The 17,454-nt window shown below is 39.2% G+C and overlaps 1 protein-coding gene and 1 non-coding gene across 4 annotated transcripts in view; both read left to right on the forward strand.

Moving 5' to 3' along the window:
* The window catches only part of MICU1 (mitochondrial calcium uptake 1), a 234,519-nt gene that overhangs the window by 208,694 nt on the left and 8,371 nt on the right, over nucleotides 1–17,454 (forward strand). The gene's annotated exons all lie outside the window — the stretch shown is intronic.
* Nucleotides 3,749–3,854, forward strand: LOC121101372. The gene has a single exon (XR_005833365.1). It is a non-coding gene; the product is annotated as a U6 spliceosomal RNA (small nuclear RNA).

A 17,454-nucleotide genomic window follows, 5' to 3' on the forward strand; every position in this document is an offset into this window, starting at 1 on the left:
TATAAAAAAAAAAAATGTCAGTCCCTTTTTCACAGTGTATTACATTCCCACCAGCAGTGACAACAGTTCATGTTGTTCCACATTCTTGTCCATAGTTGGCAGTATTCTGGGGTGTATATAAAGACATCTCGTTACGTTTTTCTTTTGTATTTCCTTTTTTTTTTTTTTTTTAAGATTTTATTTATTTATTCGACAGGATAGAGACAGCCAGCGAGAGAGGGAACACAAGCAGGGGGAGTGGGAGAGGAAGAAGCAGGCTCATAGCGGAGGAGCCTGATGTGGGGCTCGATCCCATAACGCCGGGATCACGCCCTGAGCCGAAGGCAGACGCTTAACCGCTGTGCCACCCAGGCGCCCCCTCTTTTGTATTTCCTTAATGACTTCTGCTATTGAGCAGCTCTTTTGTGTTCTTGTCATTCACATATCTTCTTTGGTGAAGTGTCTGTTGAAATCTTTTGCCCATTTTTATTAGGGTTGCTTATCTTATTATGCACTTGTTGAAATTCTTGATACATTCTAGGATACTAGGCCTTTATCAGATACATATATTGTGAATAGTTTTCTAGACTGTGACTTGCCTGTTCACTTTCTTAATGGTGTCTTTTTCATTTGCAGAAGTTTTCTTTAATTTTGATGAAGTCTAATTTATTGAATTTTAATTTTTTTATTATTACTTTCTGGGCCTTATAAAACCTTTATCTACTGCCAAACTGTGAAGATATTCTTTTATATTTTCTCCTACAAGCTTTAGAGCTTTAGCTCTTACATTTCTTGTATGATCCATCTCAAATTAATTTCTATATATGGTGTGAAATAGAGTATTCCACATGGATATCCGGCTGTACCAGCACCATTTGTTGAAAAAGCCCTCCATTGGTTTGCTTTGGCACCTTTATCAGAAATCAAATTACCTTTTAAGTGTAGATTTGTTTATGAGCTCTCTATTCTGTTACACTTACCTATATGTCTAGCTATGTGTGTATACCCATACTCAGTCTGATGATTGCTATAGCTTTATAGAAAGTCTTGAAGTGTCAGGTATTATAAATCTCTCAACTTCATTCTTCTTTCTCAAGATTGCTTTAGATATTTTAGGTCCTTTGTATTTCCACATAAATTTTAGAATCAGCTTATCACTTTCTATGTAAAAAAAGAGGTGGGATTGGGGTAGCTGGATGGCTCAGTCAGTTAAGCATCTGCCTTCAGCTCAGGTCATGATCTCAGGGTCCTGGGATCAAGCCCCACTTTGGGTTCCTTGCTCAACGGGGGGTCTGCTTCTCTGTCTCCCTCTGCCCCTCCCCACCTCATGCATTCTCTCACTCTCTCTCCCAAATAAATAAATAAATAAATAAATAAATAAATATCTTTATTAAAAAAAGAGGCGGGATTGTGATTATAGTAACACTGAATACATATTAATTTGGAGAGAATTGACATATTAGTGATATTGAGTCTTCCAATTCATGAGCATATTATATCTCTCCATTTTTTTAGATCTTAGATTTTTCTCAGCATTGGCTTTGTAGTATTAAGTAGTATACAGGTCTGGCACATATTTTTAGAAATTTATGCCTAATCATGTTATGGTTTTTATGCTATTATAAATGGAATTTTGTTTCATTTTCCAATTATTTGGTGCTGTTATTAAAATACAATAGATTTTTATATATTGATCTTGTATTCTACAATCTTGCTAAATTCACTTATTCTTCTAGCTGTTTCATAGATCCATTAGGATTCTCTATGTAAGCAGTTGTCACCTGCAAACAGATAGTTTCACCTCTTCTTTTTTGAGATTCATGCCTTTTTTTTTTCATGCCTTGTTGCACTTGTTGAATACAAGTGGTAAGAGAAGGCATCCCTGGTTCTTGACCTCTTCCTTATTTTAGGGGAAAAGCATTCCATATTTCACCATTGAGTTGGATATGAGACTGTGGATGCCCATTATCAGATTAAGGAAATTCCGTTCCCTTCCTAATTTAAAAAAAGGTTTTTATCATGAGTAGCTATTGAGTTTTGTAAAATACTTTCCCTGTGTATCTATATAAATGATGATATGACTTTTCTTCTTCACTGTGTTAATATGATAGATTACCATATTAAGGGATATAATTATCCCTTATTGTCCTGAAATAAACCCAGCTATGTAATAATGTATTATTAGGCTTTTTATATACATTGCTATATTTGATTTGCTAACATTTTATTAAATATTGAGGGGTATTGGTCTGTAATTTTCTTTTTTGTAATATCTTTTCAGGTTTTCTATCAGAATTTACTGTTCTCATAAAATGAATCAGGGACATTTTTCTTCTTTATTTTCAGAAAGAGTTTGTGTAAGATTACTATTCTTTCTTTCTGAATATTTTGATAGAATTCACCAGTGAAACTATCTGGACCTATGGTTTTCTTTGTGGGTAGGTTTTGGTAATTTAATTTCTTTAATAAATACACAGGTATTCAGAGTTTATGTTTTATCTTGTGTGAATTTTGATAAGTTGTGTTTTTTTAGGAATTTTCCCATTTATCTAAATTATTGAATTTATTGAAAGAAAGTTGCTCGTAATATACCATTATTATCCTTTCAACATCTGTAGAATCTATAGAATCTGAAATCAGCTCTTTTTCCCCTAACATTGGTGAATTACAGCTTCTATCTTTTTTTTTCTTACTTACTTTACCTAGGTGTTTGGCAGTTTTGTTAAACTTTTCAAAGAACCAATTTTTGACTTTGTTTTCTGTATTTTTTTCCTACTTTTCTGTTGTTATTTCCTTCTTTCTTATTTGCAGTATACATTACTTTCTATTTCTAGCTTCTTTTGATCGTACTTTACCTACATTTTCTTTTTTCAAAGATCTTATTTATTTATTTATTTGAGAGAGAAAGAGCACAAGCTGGGGGAGAAGCAGAGGGTGAGGGAGAAGAAGAGAGAGAGGAAGAAGCAGACTCTCTGCTAAACAGAGAGCCTAATGCAGGGCTCCATCCAAGAACTCCGGAATCATGACCTGAGCCGTAGGCAGATGCTTAACCTACTGAGCCACTCAGGCACCCCTTACCTACCTTTTCCAAGATAAGCTTTTGAAGCTATAAATTTATTTGTTGGGGTTTTTTTTAAGATTTTATTTATTTGTGAGAGAGAAAGAGAGAGAGCACAAGCAGGGGGAATGTTAGAGGAAGAACCAGGTTCCCTGCTGAGCAAGGAGCCTGGTGTAGGACTCAATCCCAGGAATCATGACCTGAGCCAAAGGCAGACACTTAACTGACTGAGCCACCCAGACGTCCCTATAAATTTATTTCTAAACATGGTTTTATCTGTGTCCCACAAATTTTGATATGTTGTATTTTGATCATCCTGTTTGAAACATTTTCTGATTTTCTCTGTGTTTTCTTAGGTGACCCATGTGTTATTTAAAAGTATGTTTTTAAATTTCCAAATAGTGTTTTTTCTTGATATATTCTTGTTTTTTATTTCTGATTTAATTCTATACTAGCCAGCGAACAGACTATAAAATTTCACTTCTTCAAAATTGATTGAAACTTGTTTTATGGCTCAGCATATGGTCAGTTTTTTAAAGACTGTTTCCATAATTTGAAAAAAAATGTGTATTCTGTACTTTTGAGTATGGTGTTGTAAAAATTTCAGGTCAAGGTGGTTGATAGTGTTCAGATCTTTTATGTCCTTACTGACTTTTTTGTCGAGTTGCTCTATCAATTAGTGAGAGAAGGATGTCAAAATCTCCACATATCGTGCTTGCTTCCACAGCACAGGTACTAAAATTGGACCGATACAGAGAAGATTAGCATGGGCCCTGCACAGAATGTTATGCAAATTCTTGAAGCAAAAAAAAAAAAAGAAAAAAAGAAAATCTCCACATATGATGTGTGTATTTGTCTGTCTTTTCCTTTAAGTGATGTGAGTCTTTGCTTCATGAATTTTGAGCTCTGGTATTAAGTGCATACACACTTACTGATTAGGATTATTATGTTTTCCTGATGAATTGACCCTTTTATCATTATGAAATGTTCCCCTTTATCTTTAGTAATATACCTTTTCTTGAAATCTACTTTATCTGATAGTGGTATAATTACACCAGCTTTTTTTATGGTTATTATTTGCATAGTATGTCTTTTTCTGTTTTTTATGTTCCACCTGTCTGTGTCTTTAGATAAGTGCATCTCTTCTAGACGTATACTTGGATCTGGTGGCCTTTTAGGTGTATCTCTTTGCATTTCATATCTTAATGGTTTCTCTAGAAATTATAACATTTCACCGTTCACTTAAAGTTAATATTGTGCCACTTTCAGTGAAATATAAGAACCGTGCAGTCAAGTAGTTCCATTTACCATCACCCTATGTTTTATGCTATAGTTGTCATTTGTGTTTCTTCTGTATATATTATAATCCCTATAATGCAATATTAGGATTGTTGCTGCCAACAGTTTTTTTTTTTTTTTAAGATTTTATTTATTTGACAGAGAGACACAGCGAGAAGGGAACATAATCAGGGGGAGTGGGAGAGGGAGAAACAGGCTTCCTGCCGAGCAGGGAGCCCAGTGTGGGGCTCGATCCCAGGACCCCAGGATCACGACCTGAGCTGAAGGCTGACGCTTAACGACTGAGCCACCCAGGCGCCCCTCAACAGTTTTTCTTTTAAGAAATTAAGAGAAAAAAATAATCTTTTTTACTTACCCATATTTACCATTTACTTCATTTTTTCCTGAGTATCTAGCTTTTTATCTGGTATCACTTCTCATCGGTCTGACTTTTGTCATTCCTTATGGTACAGACCTGCTAGCAATGAATTCTCTTAGACTTCGGTTGATCTGACAGTGTCTTTATTTCACTGTTGGGTACTGCAATGTGTAAGTTTTAAATCTCTCCAAAGCACTGACTGAGTTTTTATAAGCACAATCTTGTTTATTCAACACTTTTCAGTGGATTCCTTAAGATTTTCTAATATAAGATGATGCCATCTGCAAATAGAGATTATTTTACTTCTTCTTTTCCAAACTGGATGCTTTTACTGCATTTTCTTAATCCACATAGGTTTTTTTAAAGAACAGATGCTTGTTTGCTTGTTTGTTTATTTAAAATAATACTTCCTCTGACCTTTGTAGAATCCCTTGAAAAAAACTGATGGTATCATAGAGGTTATGTATGTATGTGTAATATCACAGGGTTATTTGTCCAGAATAGCTTCAGTTCTATTGCTCTGTTTCACAAAACGAATCTTTGACAGCATCTGAAAATCCAAAGATATAAGATTTAAAGTCATCATTTATTGTAAAAACAAAATTAATAAATATATATTTGCATACCTTTTTTTTTTTAGATTTTATTTATTTATTTGACAGAGAGAGAGACAGCCAGCAAGAGAGTGAACACAAGCAGGGGGAGTGGGAAAGGAAGAAGCAGGCTCCCTAGCAGAGAAGCCTGATGTGGGGCTCGATCCCAGGACTCTGGGATCACACCCTGAGCCAAAGGCAGACGCTTAACGACTGCGCCACCCAGGCGCCCCTGCATACCTTTTTTGAAAAGCTCAACTAAAGACAGAATTGCTTTAAAGAACAATTATCTTGGATGAATCACTGTGTTAAAATTATAGGATGTATAAAATAGAATGATTCAGGGTAGTGGTGGCAAAGGAAAGTGCAACCTAGTGGTTTAAAAAAAAAAAAAAAGACAGTGTTTCTTTCTAATGACTTCAGGCCATTTCCTGGGATGTTTAGTCTCCATATAATCCATGCCTCATTATCCTTGCTAATAGAGGCAGTGTTAAAAATTATACAGTCATATCTGACATCCAAATATATGTTTGGCTTTGAGATATATGATACTTAACATTTGTTTTGACTTCCTGGTTTGTTTTATCTATGTAACTTTGGATTCCCTGGGTGTAAAACGATAGATATCTAGGGGAAGCTGGCCTAGATTCATACTAAGTAGCAGGGAGAAGCCAAGTGTATTCATTTCCTAGGGCCGCCATAACAAATTACCACGAATATGGTGATTAAAAAAAAAAACACAGAAATGTATTCTGTCACTATTCTGTGGGCCACAAATCTGAAATCAAGATGTTGGCAAGGCCATGCTCCCTCTGAAGGCTCTAGGGGAAAATCCTTCCTTGCCTCTTCCAGCTTCTCATGGCTCTAGTCACTCCTTGGCTCATGGCTGCAGAACTCCAGTCACTGCTTCTGTCTTTACATGGCCTTTCCCTCTGTCTCCCCATGTCTTTCTTCTGTTTATCTCTTAAAAGGATACTTGTCAGTGGACTTACGGTCTGTCTGGATAATCCTTAGCCCAGATCTCATCTCAAAATCTTTAATTTAATTACAACTGCAAAGACCCTTCTTCCAAACATAGTCACATTCACAAGTTCTAGGGGTTAAGATGTGGACATATCTTTTAGAGGGCTACTGTTCAACCCACCACAGTAACCAAGAACTAAATATCACCCATAAGTAGTCCACCAAGCAAGACCAAAATGGGAGGCAGAGGGGAGAGTGAATTTAAATTACTTTGAGAATACTTGTATTGTCTGTTTAAAAGCTTAAATTATTCTAAAAACCTAATTATGCTATTTACCTGGGTAACTTCTATTTATCTTTCAAGTCTCACTTCAAATGTCACTTCCTCAGAGAGGCCTTCCCTAACTACTCAATATAAATTATAAAAAACTAACTATATTGTCTATAGTTCTTATAATTTTTTTTTAAAAAGACGCATTAACCTAAAATCCTCTGCCTTCACTGTTGTCATCAATTCCTAGCCATAAATTAGGGACAAGGGCTTTAATTTCCACAAATGCGGCTAATTGGGCAGAGCAGAGACCACTAACTACAATATTTTGTGTATAGTAGGCCCTCAGTAACTTCCTAAGTTATTTACCACCTATCCAGGAGCTCAAAAAAAAAAAAAAAAATACGCATTAGGCTGATTTCTTGCTGCCTCACTCCCACATTCATTTCTTCAATAAATCCTTGTCTCTACTTCCAAAATATATCCTGCATCTGACTCCATTTCTGCATCTCCCCTATTAAAGCCCTAGTCTCTCTACCCAGGCTTAGGGGGTTCCATATGTCATGGTCCTGTATACTCTGAGTTCATCAAATACCACTTTCTTCCAAGGTGTCTCCATTCTACACTCTCTTTGTTTATATTCTATTTCTTTTTTTTTTTTTTTAAGATTTTTTATTTATTTATTTATTTAACACAGATAGAGACAGCCAGTGAGAGAGGGAACACAAGCAGGGGGAGTGGGAGAGGAAGAAGCAGGCTCATAGCGGAGGAGCCTGATGCGGGGCTCGATCCCATAACGCTGGGATCATGCCCTGAGCCGAAGGCAGATGCTTAACCGCTGTGCCACCCAGGCGCCCCTCTTTGTTTATATTCTAAACATACCAAGTTCATTTCCACGTGAAGGCCTTTGTTCTAGCTGTTCCTTCACCTCAGATGCTCTTTCCCATGATCTCGGTGTATTTGGGCTCCCTATAATTCGGGTCTCATATAAATCACTTCCTCAGAAAGACCTTCCCATCCTAAAGTCACTCCGTCACCCTGTGTGTCATAGCATTTGTCACTACCTGATATTTTCTCATGTGTTTATTATCTGAGTCTGCTTACTAGCATGCTTATATGTCTTGTTCATGGATATATTCCCCACACCTAGGACAATCCCTGGGATACAGTAGACACTTTATAAATATTTGACCAATAAATGAACAAGTGAATAAACATTTTTGATGGATTAAATAAGACATTGGATCTCAAGCCAATAACACTCACCTTTCCCAGTAGACCCAGAGAACAAACTCATGCCATTAATTCATTATGTTCTTCTGTAACCCCTATCTTTTAGACTTGACGTTAGGTCACCTTTTGCATGCTCAAAAGGGTGATATCAGTATTGTGAACTATTCACACGCTAGCATGTGCCTGGAAAGACTGGCATGGGTTCAGTTATCCTCGCTGAGTTCCCTCACTCTGCCAGATGTGCCTGTCCTCTGCAGCCTCTCCTTGCACTTTCCCCTTTGCTTTCAAACCTTCCTAATCCTGACCATCCTACTAGTGATATTTCCATTGGTTTGAGTTCTACCTGAATTCTCCCTCTGCAGAATCATGGGATTTTTCTGCTAAGAGGAATCTTGGAAGAGAGGGAAAAAGTGTAGTGGTTAAGAACACAGGTTCTGAAGTCCTGTTGTCTGGGTTTTAAGCTTGGCTCCATCATTCACTGGCTGAGTTGCTTTGGGCAATCTCCGAATTTAGTCTCTATGTTTTTAAAATCAGGATCATGATACCTAAGTCATAGGGTATTAAACTTGTGCCTATCATGTGGCGACTGTGTGATAAATGTCAGCTGCTTTCATTATGTTGATATAAACCAGGTTTAGTGTGGTTCATCCGTTTGTTCAGCCAGCAGCATAGGTACTGTGCTGGGTTCTACCCTCAAGAAGCTCACGGTCTAATAGGGGAGAAAGAGAAGAATACAGGTTGTTCAAGTTTGGTGTGATAAGTGCTAATTAGAGAGAAGATGAGAAATGGAGCCTCTACCCCATACTAGGGGTGGGGACAGAGTGGGGCAGGGGTAGAGACAGAGTACTTCTGTCTGCCTTCTGCTCTCAGTCTTGGCTGTCTTCATTTTTCCCCAAAAGGTTAGGACCTTCAGAAATTGGCACAGTCTTTTAGAGGCCCTGGCATGGTCTCTTCCTTGGCTATTTTAGAGCTTGCAAACCTGTCTTTAGACATAATTTAGCACAGAATTTCCCAAACAGCATTGTGAAGAACACTATTTACTGCAATATGTTAATGGTTCTGTGAGTTAAAAAAAAAAATGTTTCATGGTTCAAATAAGTTCAGAAAATGCCAGGTTATACAGACTTTCTTCCTGCAGCACTACTCCTGCCAACTTTTTAATATGCTAATGTGCATTATTAATCTCCGAGAAAGCCATATAGTTCTCAAACTTGATTTGCCCCAAAATGTCTTTTAACAACTTAAAGAGCTAATGTTCTTCAGAACAGTTTGAGAACCCAGGCAGGTGGCAACTACAGATTCCCCATATGACAGCATGATCCAATCCCTCCAGAGTACAAATAACAAAGTTCACTGAGGCTCTTTCTTTAGTTTCTAGTGGCCCCTGTGAGAATAACAAACTCCCAGGCAAATGTGAAATGTCCTTGGAGAATTTTGACCATTTGAAGAAAGAACCTTCCTCCATGAAATAGTGTATATTCCCCCTATAGGTCGTCTCTTGTTTAGCACTTAAGAGGAATTGGTTCTGTGGCTTATTCGTACACATACAGGACATAAACTTAGATATATAACCTCTCAAGTGCTGTCTGAATGATTTACCTAGTCTGAAGAAGGTAATGGAAAACTGAACACAGCTTCCTCCCTGATGGCATCCTTTAATGGAAAAGTTAGAAATTGAATTGGAGCTCTAGAATGAGCTATTGTTTGTATAACTTAGAATATTCTTATTTTTGTGAAGAGAATAAAAGGTTTCCAGGTATGGTGAGGCCCCATTATAAAGCATCTCAGGGTATTACAGATTTGGTAAACTTGTAGGTCCACTTGTGTTCCCTGTGTTCTTTGAATGGTAATACAGGAAAATAATCTGGCAAATGTAGTCCATGGCCTTTAATACTCAAGCCCCAGCACAAGCTTGCTTAGGTTGAAAATTGTAATTTATGACATGATTGTCCTTAATTTTTTATAGTCATTCTATACGCACAGTTTACCTTCTTGTCTGACAAGGCAAGAGAATAACCAGCAAAGCCTGTGGTATAACTCCTACGGGATACTCTCATTACACCCCAGGTGTTTTTTCCTAAAGTATCAGTCATAGCAAATTATCTGTATTGCCTTTATTTCTGAAGTGACCTGGATGGCATAGATGACCTTTAAGAATCTTTGTGGCTTTGAAATTTTTCGAGTCTCTTATTTTGAATGAGTAAAGGGGTCTTCGTCTTTTGGTATTTAGGTCCCAACCGGTTTGTTGGGGAAGTTAGAAATTAGTAATAGAGTAAGTTCTAACACATAAAAACTGCTGTATTCTGAACAGTTATCTGTAACAGACAAACTGCCACCCTCTCCTGAACCCTAAGAATGCCATAGCATTGTCATTTGGAGGACTGTGAGGCCATCACACATCTGGAACACTAATAGCGACTATCTTTCATAGCAGCTTCTGTATGCCAGGCATAACTCTAAGTGCTTTATGGACATTATCTCTCTTAATCCTTGAAACCTGAAAGGTAGTTGGTATTATCCCCCATTTTGTGGATGAGGAAATAGAAAATAAAGCAGCTTGCTCATAGTTACACAGCTAAGCAGGGAGAGCCAGGATTCAAGCTCCAGCCTCTCTAATCCCAAAGTCTATATATTCCTTCCACACCATCATGTTGCCTCTTGATTTTTCCCACAATGCTGCTGGAACTTGAAAATATTTGCTGAAACACAATCCTGAAGGCAATGAAGGTTCACCATTTTGAACTATCCTTTTCAGTAGCTTAAGAAACACAGGCTCTAGGCTATTTCTTTCCAGTTTCCTTTGGCTAAGAGTAGACCATTCTTCGGGTGAGAATAAAGTCCTTTTGGCAAACGATGGTGTTTTGGAGTGAGTGCCCTTCTCTTGAATATGAACTATGACATGACATTTCCCATACAGTTGTCTCTTCTGTTCAGGGCCAATTTCCACAGACACATTCTGACATCTGTAGTGCATACCTTATAGTGACACAGACTCAGAGTTGTCTTCTAATCTAGCTTCTGATTCCACATAGGAACGTCTTCGTAGACACATCTGTGTTCTTCACCTTTCTAATCCTGTTACTCTTTGTGAAGAAACCAACACACAGAAGCCTAAAGTCACTTAAATAAGGTCATGTAACAAGCTGGTATCCCTTTAAAGGATACCACGGAACAGAAGAAGATGTGTATATACTGAATGGTCCATTTCTCAACATTGAAACATAGGATATATAGACGTGGACCTCTCAGATTCTGGTAATCAAGATGTTCTTCACAACCTCTACTCATTGGTGTAGCAATGTTGTGTTACACTTTTAGATACTGTCCTAACATTTAGCATTTTTTGAGAGTTAGCTATATGCATGAAATTTGTAAATATAAATTTTTGTTTCAAACTCAAGTCTGAGTTTGAGTCCCTTCTACTCACTAGCTTTGTGGCCTTGAACAAATCACGTAAGTTCTCAAAGCCTCAGTTTCCTGATCTATAGAATGGTAAAATAGAATATTGCTTCAGGGTTATTGTGACAATTAATGAGAGAATACTATATTAATATACCAGATGGAAAGTATGATTATACCCAGATGCCTGTTCTGGTTTTCAACCCCTGGATACTGTCTTTCCTCTGCCCGCTTATCTTATTAAGGAGCTTATAGACTGGAAACAAGCTATCCCAATATGAGAACTTAGAAAAAAGTTATTAAACAAAAGTAAGAAGATTACCCTAGGACCTCATGGGGCTTACTTTTGTTCTCTTAGGAAGTAGTATCTATTGCTTTTTTCAGTCATTTTTGAGATTGATAGTAGTTCAGAAGTTATAAGTTGTTTGCACTTATTAATGAGGAGGACTGGAGCTTCGAGCTTCTCCTGTTTCATCATTCGTCCAAAAATTGTTGAGATTATTGCTTTCAGAAGGCATTATCCTTATTTAAACTCACTCTTCCTAGGAATATCTAACCCCTGTTAACATCTCAAGTGTCCTCAGCATTCAAGGGGGAGTTGTCACTACACCATAAACTCTTGAGGACAGGAACCATGTTTTCCACATCTTTGTGTCCTACTCTGATCCTAGAAAAATTCTTTATATACAGTAGATGTTCACCTAATGTTGCATAAACGAGTGAATTAATTTAGACATGGTTAGATCCAGGAAAGGATGGTTAAATGCTCTAATAAAAGCCTAGTGTGAGGGGAAGAATGATACAACTACGTCACCTTCCCATGTCATTAGTTTTCTTGACACCGTGGGCAAGTCACAACTTCTCTGACCCTCAGGTTAGAGTGATATTAAATATCTCCAAAGGTTCTCCCAGATTTGAAATTCTAGGACTATAACTAAATCAGCTTTTTTACTGAATGTAGTAATGTTTGAAGGGACATATTATAGCCTAAAGTTATATCCAGATTTGTGTGAAAATGAACTAACTTATAATTATCAGATATATTTGAAGTCAGAGCAGCACTGTTGAATTCCCAAAAGTAGGGTGGCAGTTTTATTTTCTTAAGAAATTTGAAACTTAGACTTTGGCCGGTGTATCTAAAGATCTCATTTATGGAGTTTAGTACAATAATTGCAGAAGACCGACAGTTCTATAAAATGTACCTAAAATGAGCGCAGCTGTGTATGAAGTACGATTTCAGGAACCTCAGAAGGACATTCCTTCTCCATAAATACCTTCTCCACTTAGCTTCCTTGCTGCATAACAAATTACTACAAATTTAGCAGCTTAAAACACCTGTTACCTCAGGTTCTATGAATCTGGGCACAGCTTAACTGCCTTCTCGGCTCGGGTCTTTTCTTTTTTTTTTTAGATTTTATTTATTCATTTGAGAGAGAGCATGAGCAGAGGGAGGAGCGGAGAGCAAAACAGGCTCCCTGCTGAGCAGAGAGCCCGATGTGGGGCTCAATCCCAGGACCCTGGGATCAGGAGCTGAGCCAAAGGCAGACGCTTAACTGACAGAGCCACCCAGGTGCCCCTTCTCTGCTTGGGTCATAACAAGGTTTAAAGTATAACAAGTGTCCGAAGGGCTCATTCTCATCTGCAGTTCAGGGTCCTTTTCCAAGCTCATTTAGGTTTCTGGCAGAGCTCAGTTCCTTTCAGTTGTAGGAGTTTTCCTTGCTGGCTGCCGGCCAGGTATCACTGTCAGCAGGTCGCTGCAGTTCCTTGCCGTGTGGCCCCCTCACAACATGGCAGCTCACTTCTTCACAGCCAGCAGGAGACTCTCTTTCCCCGGTGTGCTGAGTTGCATTCTTTTATTATGTAATTGTAATCATGGGAGTAACTATCCCATTACCTTTTTCATATAAAGTAACCTAATCACAGAAGTTGTATGCCATTATATTCACAGGTCCTGTCTGCACAGATAAATATATATACACCAGAGGGTGGGAATGTTGGGAAACATCTCAGAATTCTGCCCGCCACACCAGCCATAATTCACACCTTTATATTTATTCTTTGAAGGCTTCTGAAAATCTGGACATTTTAACTGATTTAAGCCATGTTATCTAAAAAATAACATGGAAGTCATAAAATTTTAGTGTGAGAAGGGAGCTTGGAAATAATTGTATTTAAACCCTTACATTGGTTTTGACCTCTTCATTTACACATGAAGAGAATGACTTGCTCAGATTACAGGTAGTGTGACACAAAACTGAGACCAAAGATTTAGGTTCACTGACTTCCACACCATTGTTCTCTGGTTCATGGCAACCACTGCTGCTAGAAGAACCTAGAGAATTACATAAGGGATTCCGTGCTTATATGCGAAAGCAGAAATGGGAAAAGTTCACAGCAGAAATGTATGAGAGAGCATCCCCCAGACAGCCATAGCATGAAGGCAGGAGTAGGAATGTCACAAAGATGTGTGGGGAACAGGTTATATGGGGGGAAAGCTCCTATTTTATAAATTTTTTTAAAGTTTGTGGGAGGCAAGCCCCTGTGCTTCAGTTCATCATTGCATTTTGTAAAAACATTTATACGTGAAGAGGAATGTTGGCCAGAATTCCATTCACTTAAGACAAAGTCATCAATGTTTAAAGTGATTCATGATGAAGTCAGGGAAGCTCAAATTCTGAAAGAAATGTTTGCTTTATGAGGCAGTTTCTCTGCAGAGACCTCGTTTATTTTCCCAAATTTAAAGTCGCTTAGCAATTGTAAAGATTGATTCTGACTCAACTACATTACTTGGAATATATTGTGATTTAGTAAAATTGTATAAGTGCCCCAAGGAGGGAGAGAGCTGCTCTGGGGATTCATGATTACCAGTGGGAGAGAGAGGTGGGTGGGGGTAGGATAAACTGCCCCAAATCCACATAAATAAATACATAAGGACAAAATGCAAAAAGGATCAGAAAGGAATCCCACCAACTGGGGAAGAATAGAAATTAGTATTTATTGCAAGCCCTGTTTCTTTAGGGACTTCAAGGTTTACTACCCTTAGAAGCCTCTTAAGCTTTGATTAGACACTTGTAAAGGTGACGAGTATTTAGCCTTTACATTATTTCAGCAAAGCCTAATTTTAAATAGATCATGCTCTCCCCTTAGCTATGAGATTCAAATTCTGTTGAACCTGGCAACTATAGGCCACCAAGGAAGAAATGTTCTAAGGGAAGGGGGAATAAAAGGTACTTCTTCCTCAAGATTGAGGTTGGATAAATTAGGAACTGGTTAAATAAATGATATAGCCTGTTGGTAGAATACTATGCAGCTGTTAAAAAAGACCTGTTTATGTATGGGTATGGAATTCTTTCTAAGATATGTTGTTAAATGAGTAAAGCAAAACCCATATATTTAGTATACTACCATTTTTGTGGGAAGAAATGAAGAATGAAAAATTTGATTTTATATCCCTATTTCTGGAGAGACTGGAGCTATTGGTTGCCTCTGGACAACTAGGTAACTGGGGGTTAAGGTTGGGAAGGATACTTCAACCCTTTTGTACCATTTGAGTTTTCAAACAGGTGAATGTACTACCTAATGAGAAACAGCTTTTTCAAGTAAAAAGAATGAGAACTTAAAGAGTCAAGGAGGCAAAAACAAGTCAATATGGGAAATTGGTTTTGAACTGTCTTTGTTATAAAGATTTCCTTGCAAAGGGCCTCGACTGGCCCCCTGTAAAGTCTGTCCTGATGCTCTCGCCAGCCCCTACACCTTCGGTTCTAGCTTCCTAGCCAGGCATTAGCATCCCTTCCTGCTTTCAGTACTTTATTCAGACTGACTCCTCCACCCCTGACTGCACAGCACCCACTACCACACAGGCAAGGGTCTGGAGTAAGTGTCTCTTTCATCCTTTAGAGTTCAAATCCAAAATGTGCGTCCTCCCAAATACACTATCCCACTGTAACCCATGTGTGTCTATTAATAGGTCTGATATTTCTCAATCTTAATGATACATATGGTCTGTCCCACTAAACTGATCATTCTCTGGGTGTGTCAGCTGAAATCACTACCTAATGGTGCTGATAGAAATGTTTGCCTTTTGTGGACAAAATAGGATGAGGATTTTTGATGAAGGCAGATATAATCATGGATAACGGCAATAAACCTTACTATAGATCAGTTTGTACTAGATTAAGCATGTAAGCCCAGTGAAGCAGTCATCTGGGATGATGCCCTGAGGTTCGGGAAACCTGACTGCAGGTTTTCTCTGTGGCATGTACCGGTATTTAGAAGCCAGGACGACCAGCATCACCTCTGACAAGTGGGCAGCCTGAGTGCACAGAGGAGGTCAACCCGCCCGCAGCTTAAAAGTACCAGGCAGAACAAGGAATTGTTATCATTTTCATTAGTATACTGCTTTGCTCTTGGCTCCTTAAATTGCTAGTTCCCTTGAATGCTGTCCTTCCCGCCTCCACCGCCCCCCAGAATCAGGCTGAAATGTGTGTGCTGTATCAGCCAAAGTACCTTGGAAGAAGATACAAAAGAAAGGACAAGTGCTCTCTAAAGGAAAATCCTTCCCCCTCTCCCCACCCCACCCGACCCCACCCCCAGAGCCATCTAGGGATGGACTTAAGAAACTAAGACATCAGTATCATAAGCCTTTCCAGGCTGAACCAGAAATGTCTTCCCTCACTTAACCTTGGCAGTCACAAGCCAGCTTTCCATTCTCTCTGCTGCAGTCCAGGAAGGCAGAAATAATCACATGGCCACACAGCTAGAGACCGTCAGCCCAACTTGGCGTATCACCTTTTCAAACACCTTTGCAATTAGCAAGAGACAGGCAGCTCCTAACTGGGTCACTCCCGCTCTCAGTAGCTGTATCTGTGCAACGGAGGCAACTGTAGGAAGAGTTCCCAGGGCTGCCTGTGTCACATGTTTTTCATTGGGTTGCAGTTTAATAAGCCTTTTACGTTGTCCCCGAAATTGTCAGTGTAAGTTCCAAGGGAATGCTAATGTCTCCCAACATACAGGACGATCAGCTCTGTGATCCAGCTACAATGCTGACTCCTGACTGCCTCCAGCTTTCCCATTAGTCATCCCTGCCCACTAGCACGGAGTATTCCCCGATTCGGCTTCTCTTTCACCTGAGCTTTCTCTGTTGTTTAGGGGGACACGTTCATGGGGGATCTAGTATTGTCCATATAAGGGTCCAAGGAGAGCCCAGCATGCATAGGGGAAAGATCCTTGGCCTCTAAGTCTGGAGACCTAGATTCTAGACCCTGGTCTGCTGCCAGCTAGCTGTGTGACCTGGGGCAAGTTATTAACGTCTCTGGATTTCACTTTCTCTGTGGTCTGTTCTAGTTCTAAGGGTCTCTGATTCCAAGTGGGTATCTGGGCTCGTATCCCTCCAGAACTCCCCCTTCTTCTGTTTGACTACTGTGGTAAATAATTTTATGTCATGTAGCTTCTGACATTATAGTCCCACAGACTCAGCATATGTTCTTTCTACTGTTGAATTCTCCAGTTACAGACCATGCCAGAGAGTAAACTGGGGACCTGGCATGACTCAGATTCTGCCTGGACTTTCCAAAGCCGAATGCTACCACATTTTTAAGAACCAGTTGAGCCCGCTTCTACAAATTCTTGCCTATCCTAATATAGTAGAAATCACCCGATCTCATGTCCATCTGTTGTTCAGGCAGCCCGACCATATTTGTACCAAAGAAATATGCAGGCCTTGGGGAACCTAGACCTTCTCCAGGGTGACTTCATGCTCCACGTAGACATCTTTCAGATGAGAAACTAGAATCCCAGCCATCAATCAGCAACCTCAAATGAGAGAGACCCAGATTCTAGTACCAATACCTGGTCTACATGGGAAGGTCAAGACCTGGGCGGGGCAATGAGGGGGTGGAGGGGCTGGTGTTCTGCTTGCTGTGATTTAATTATGACTTTCTGATTCAGGGATGTGGAAGCAAATATGAACGAGCCAGCGCTCAGGACCAACTGTCAAGCCTGTGGCTTGTAATCTACTGTTACCCTCCTTGTCCCAAGAACTCACAGTTTGACAGCTCACCAGCTAGTGAAATATTAGTTTCCTCCACTGCTCTGATTCATACCCTGGGGACCTGAGGATCTTAGGGAAAGGGCACCCCAGCTAGGCTGTTTGCTGGCTGGTAACATCCCAGTGGTTTGAGCTACAATGACTCAGGAGCCCTCATTTCTTTCCCCCTATAGTACAAATGGTGTCAGAACCCTCTCCAAGTGAAATGGAATGTAATCTGTAATTATTCTGTCAAGAGATGGCATTTGTAATGAG

This window comes from Ursus maritimus, unplaced genomic scaffold (genome assembly GCF_017311325.1).
Source record: "Ursus maritimus isolate PB19 unplaced genomic scaffold, ASM1731132v1 scaffold_7, whole genome shotgun sequence".
In the NCBI taxonomy this organism is placed as follows: Eukaryota; Metazoa; Chordata; class Mammalia; order Carnivora; family Ursidae; genus Ursus; species Ursus maritimus.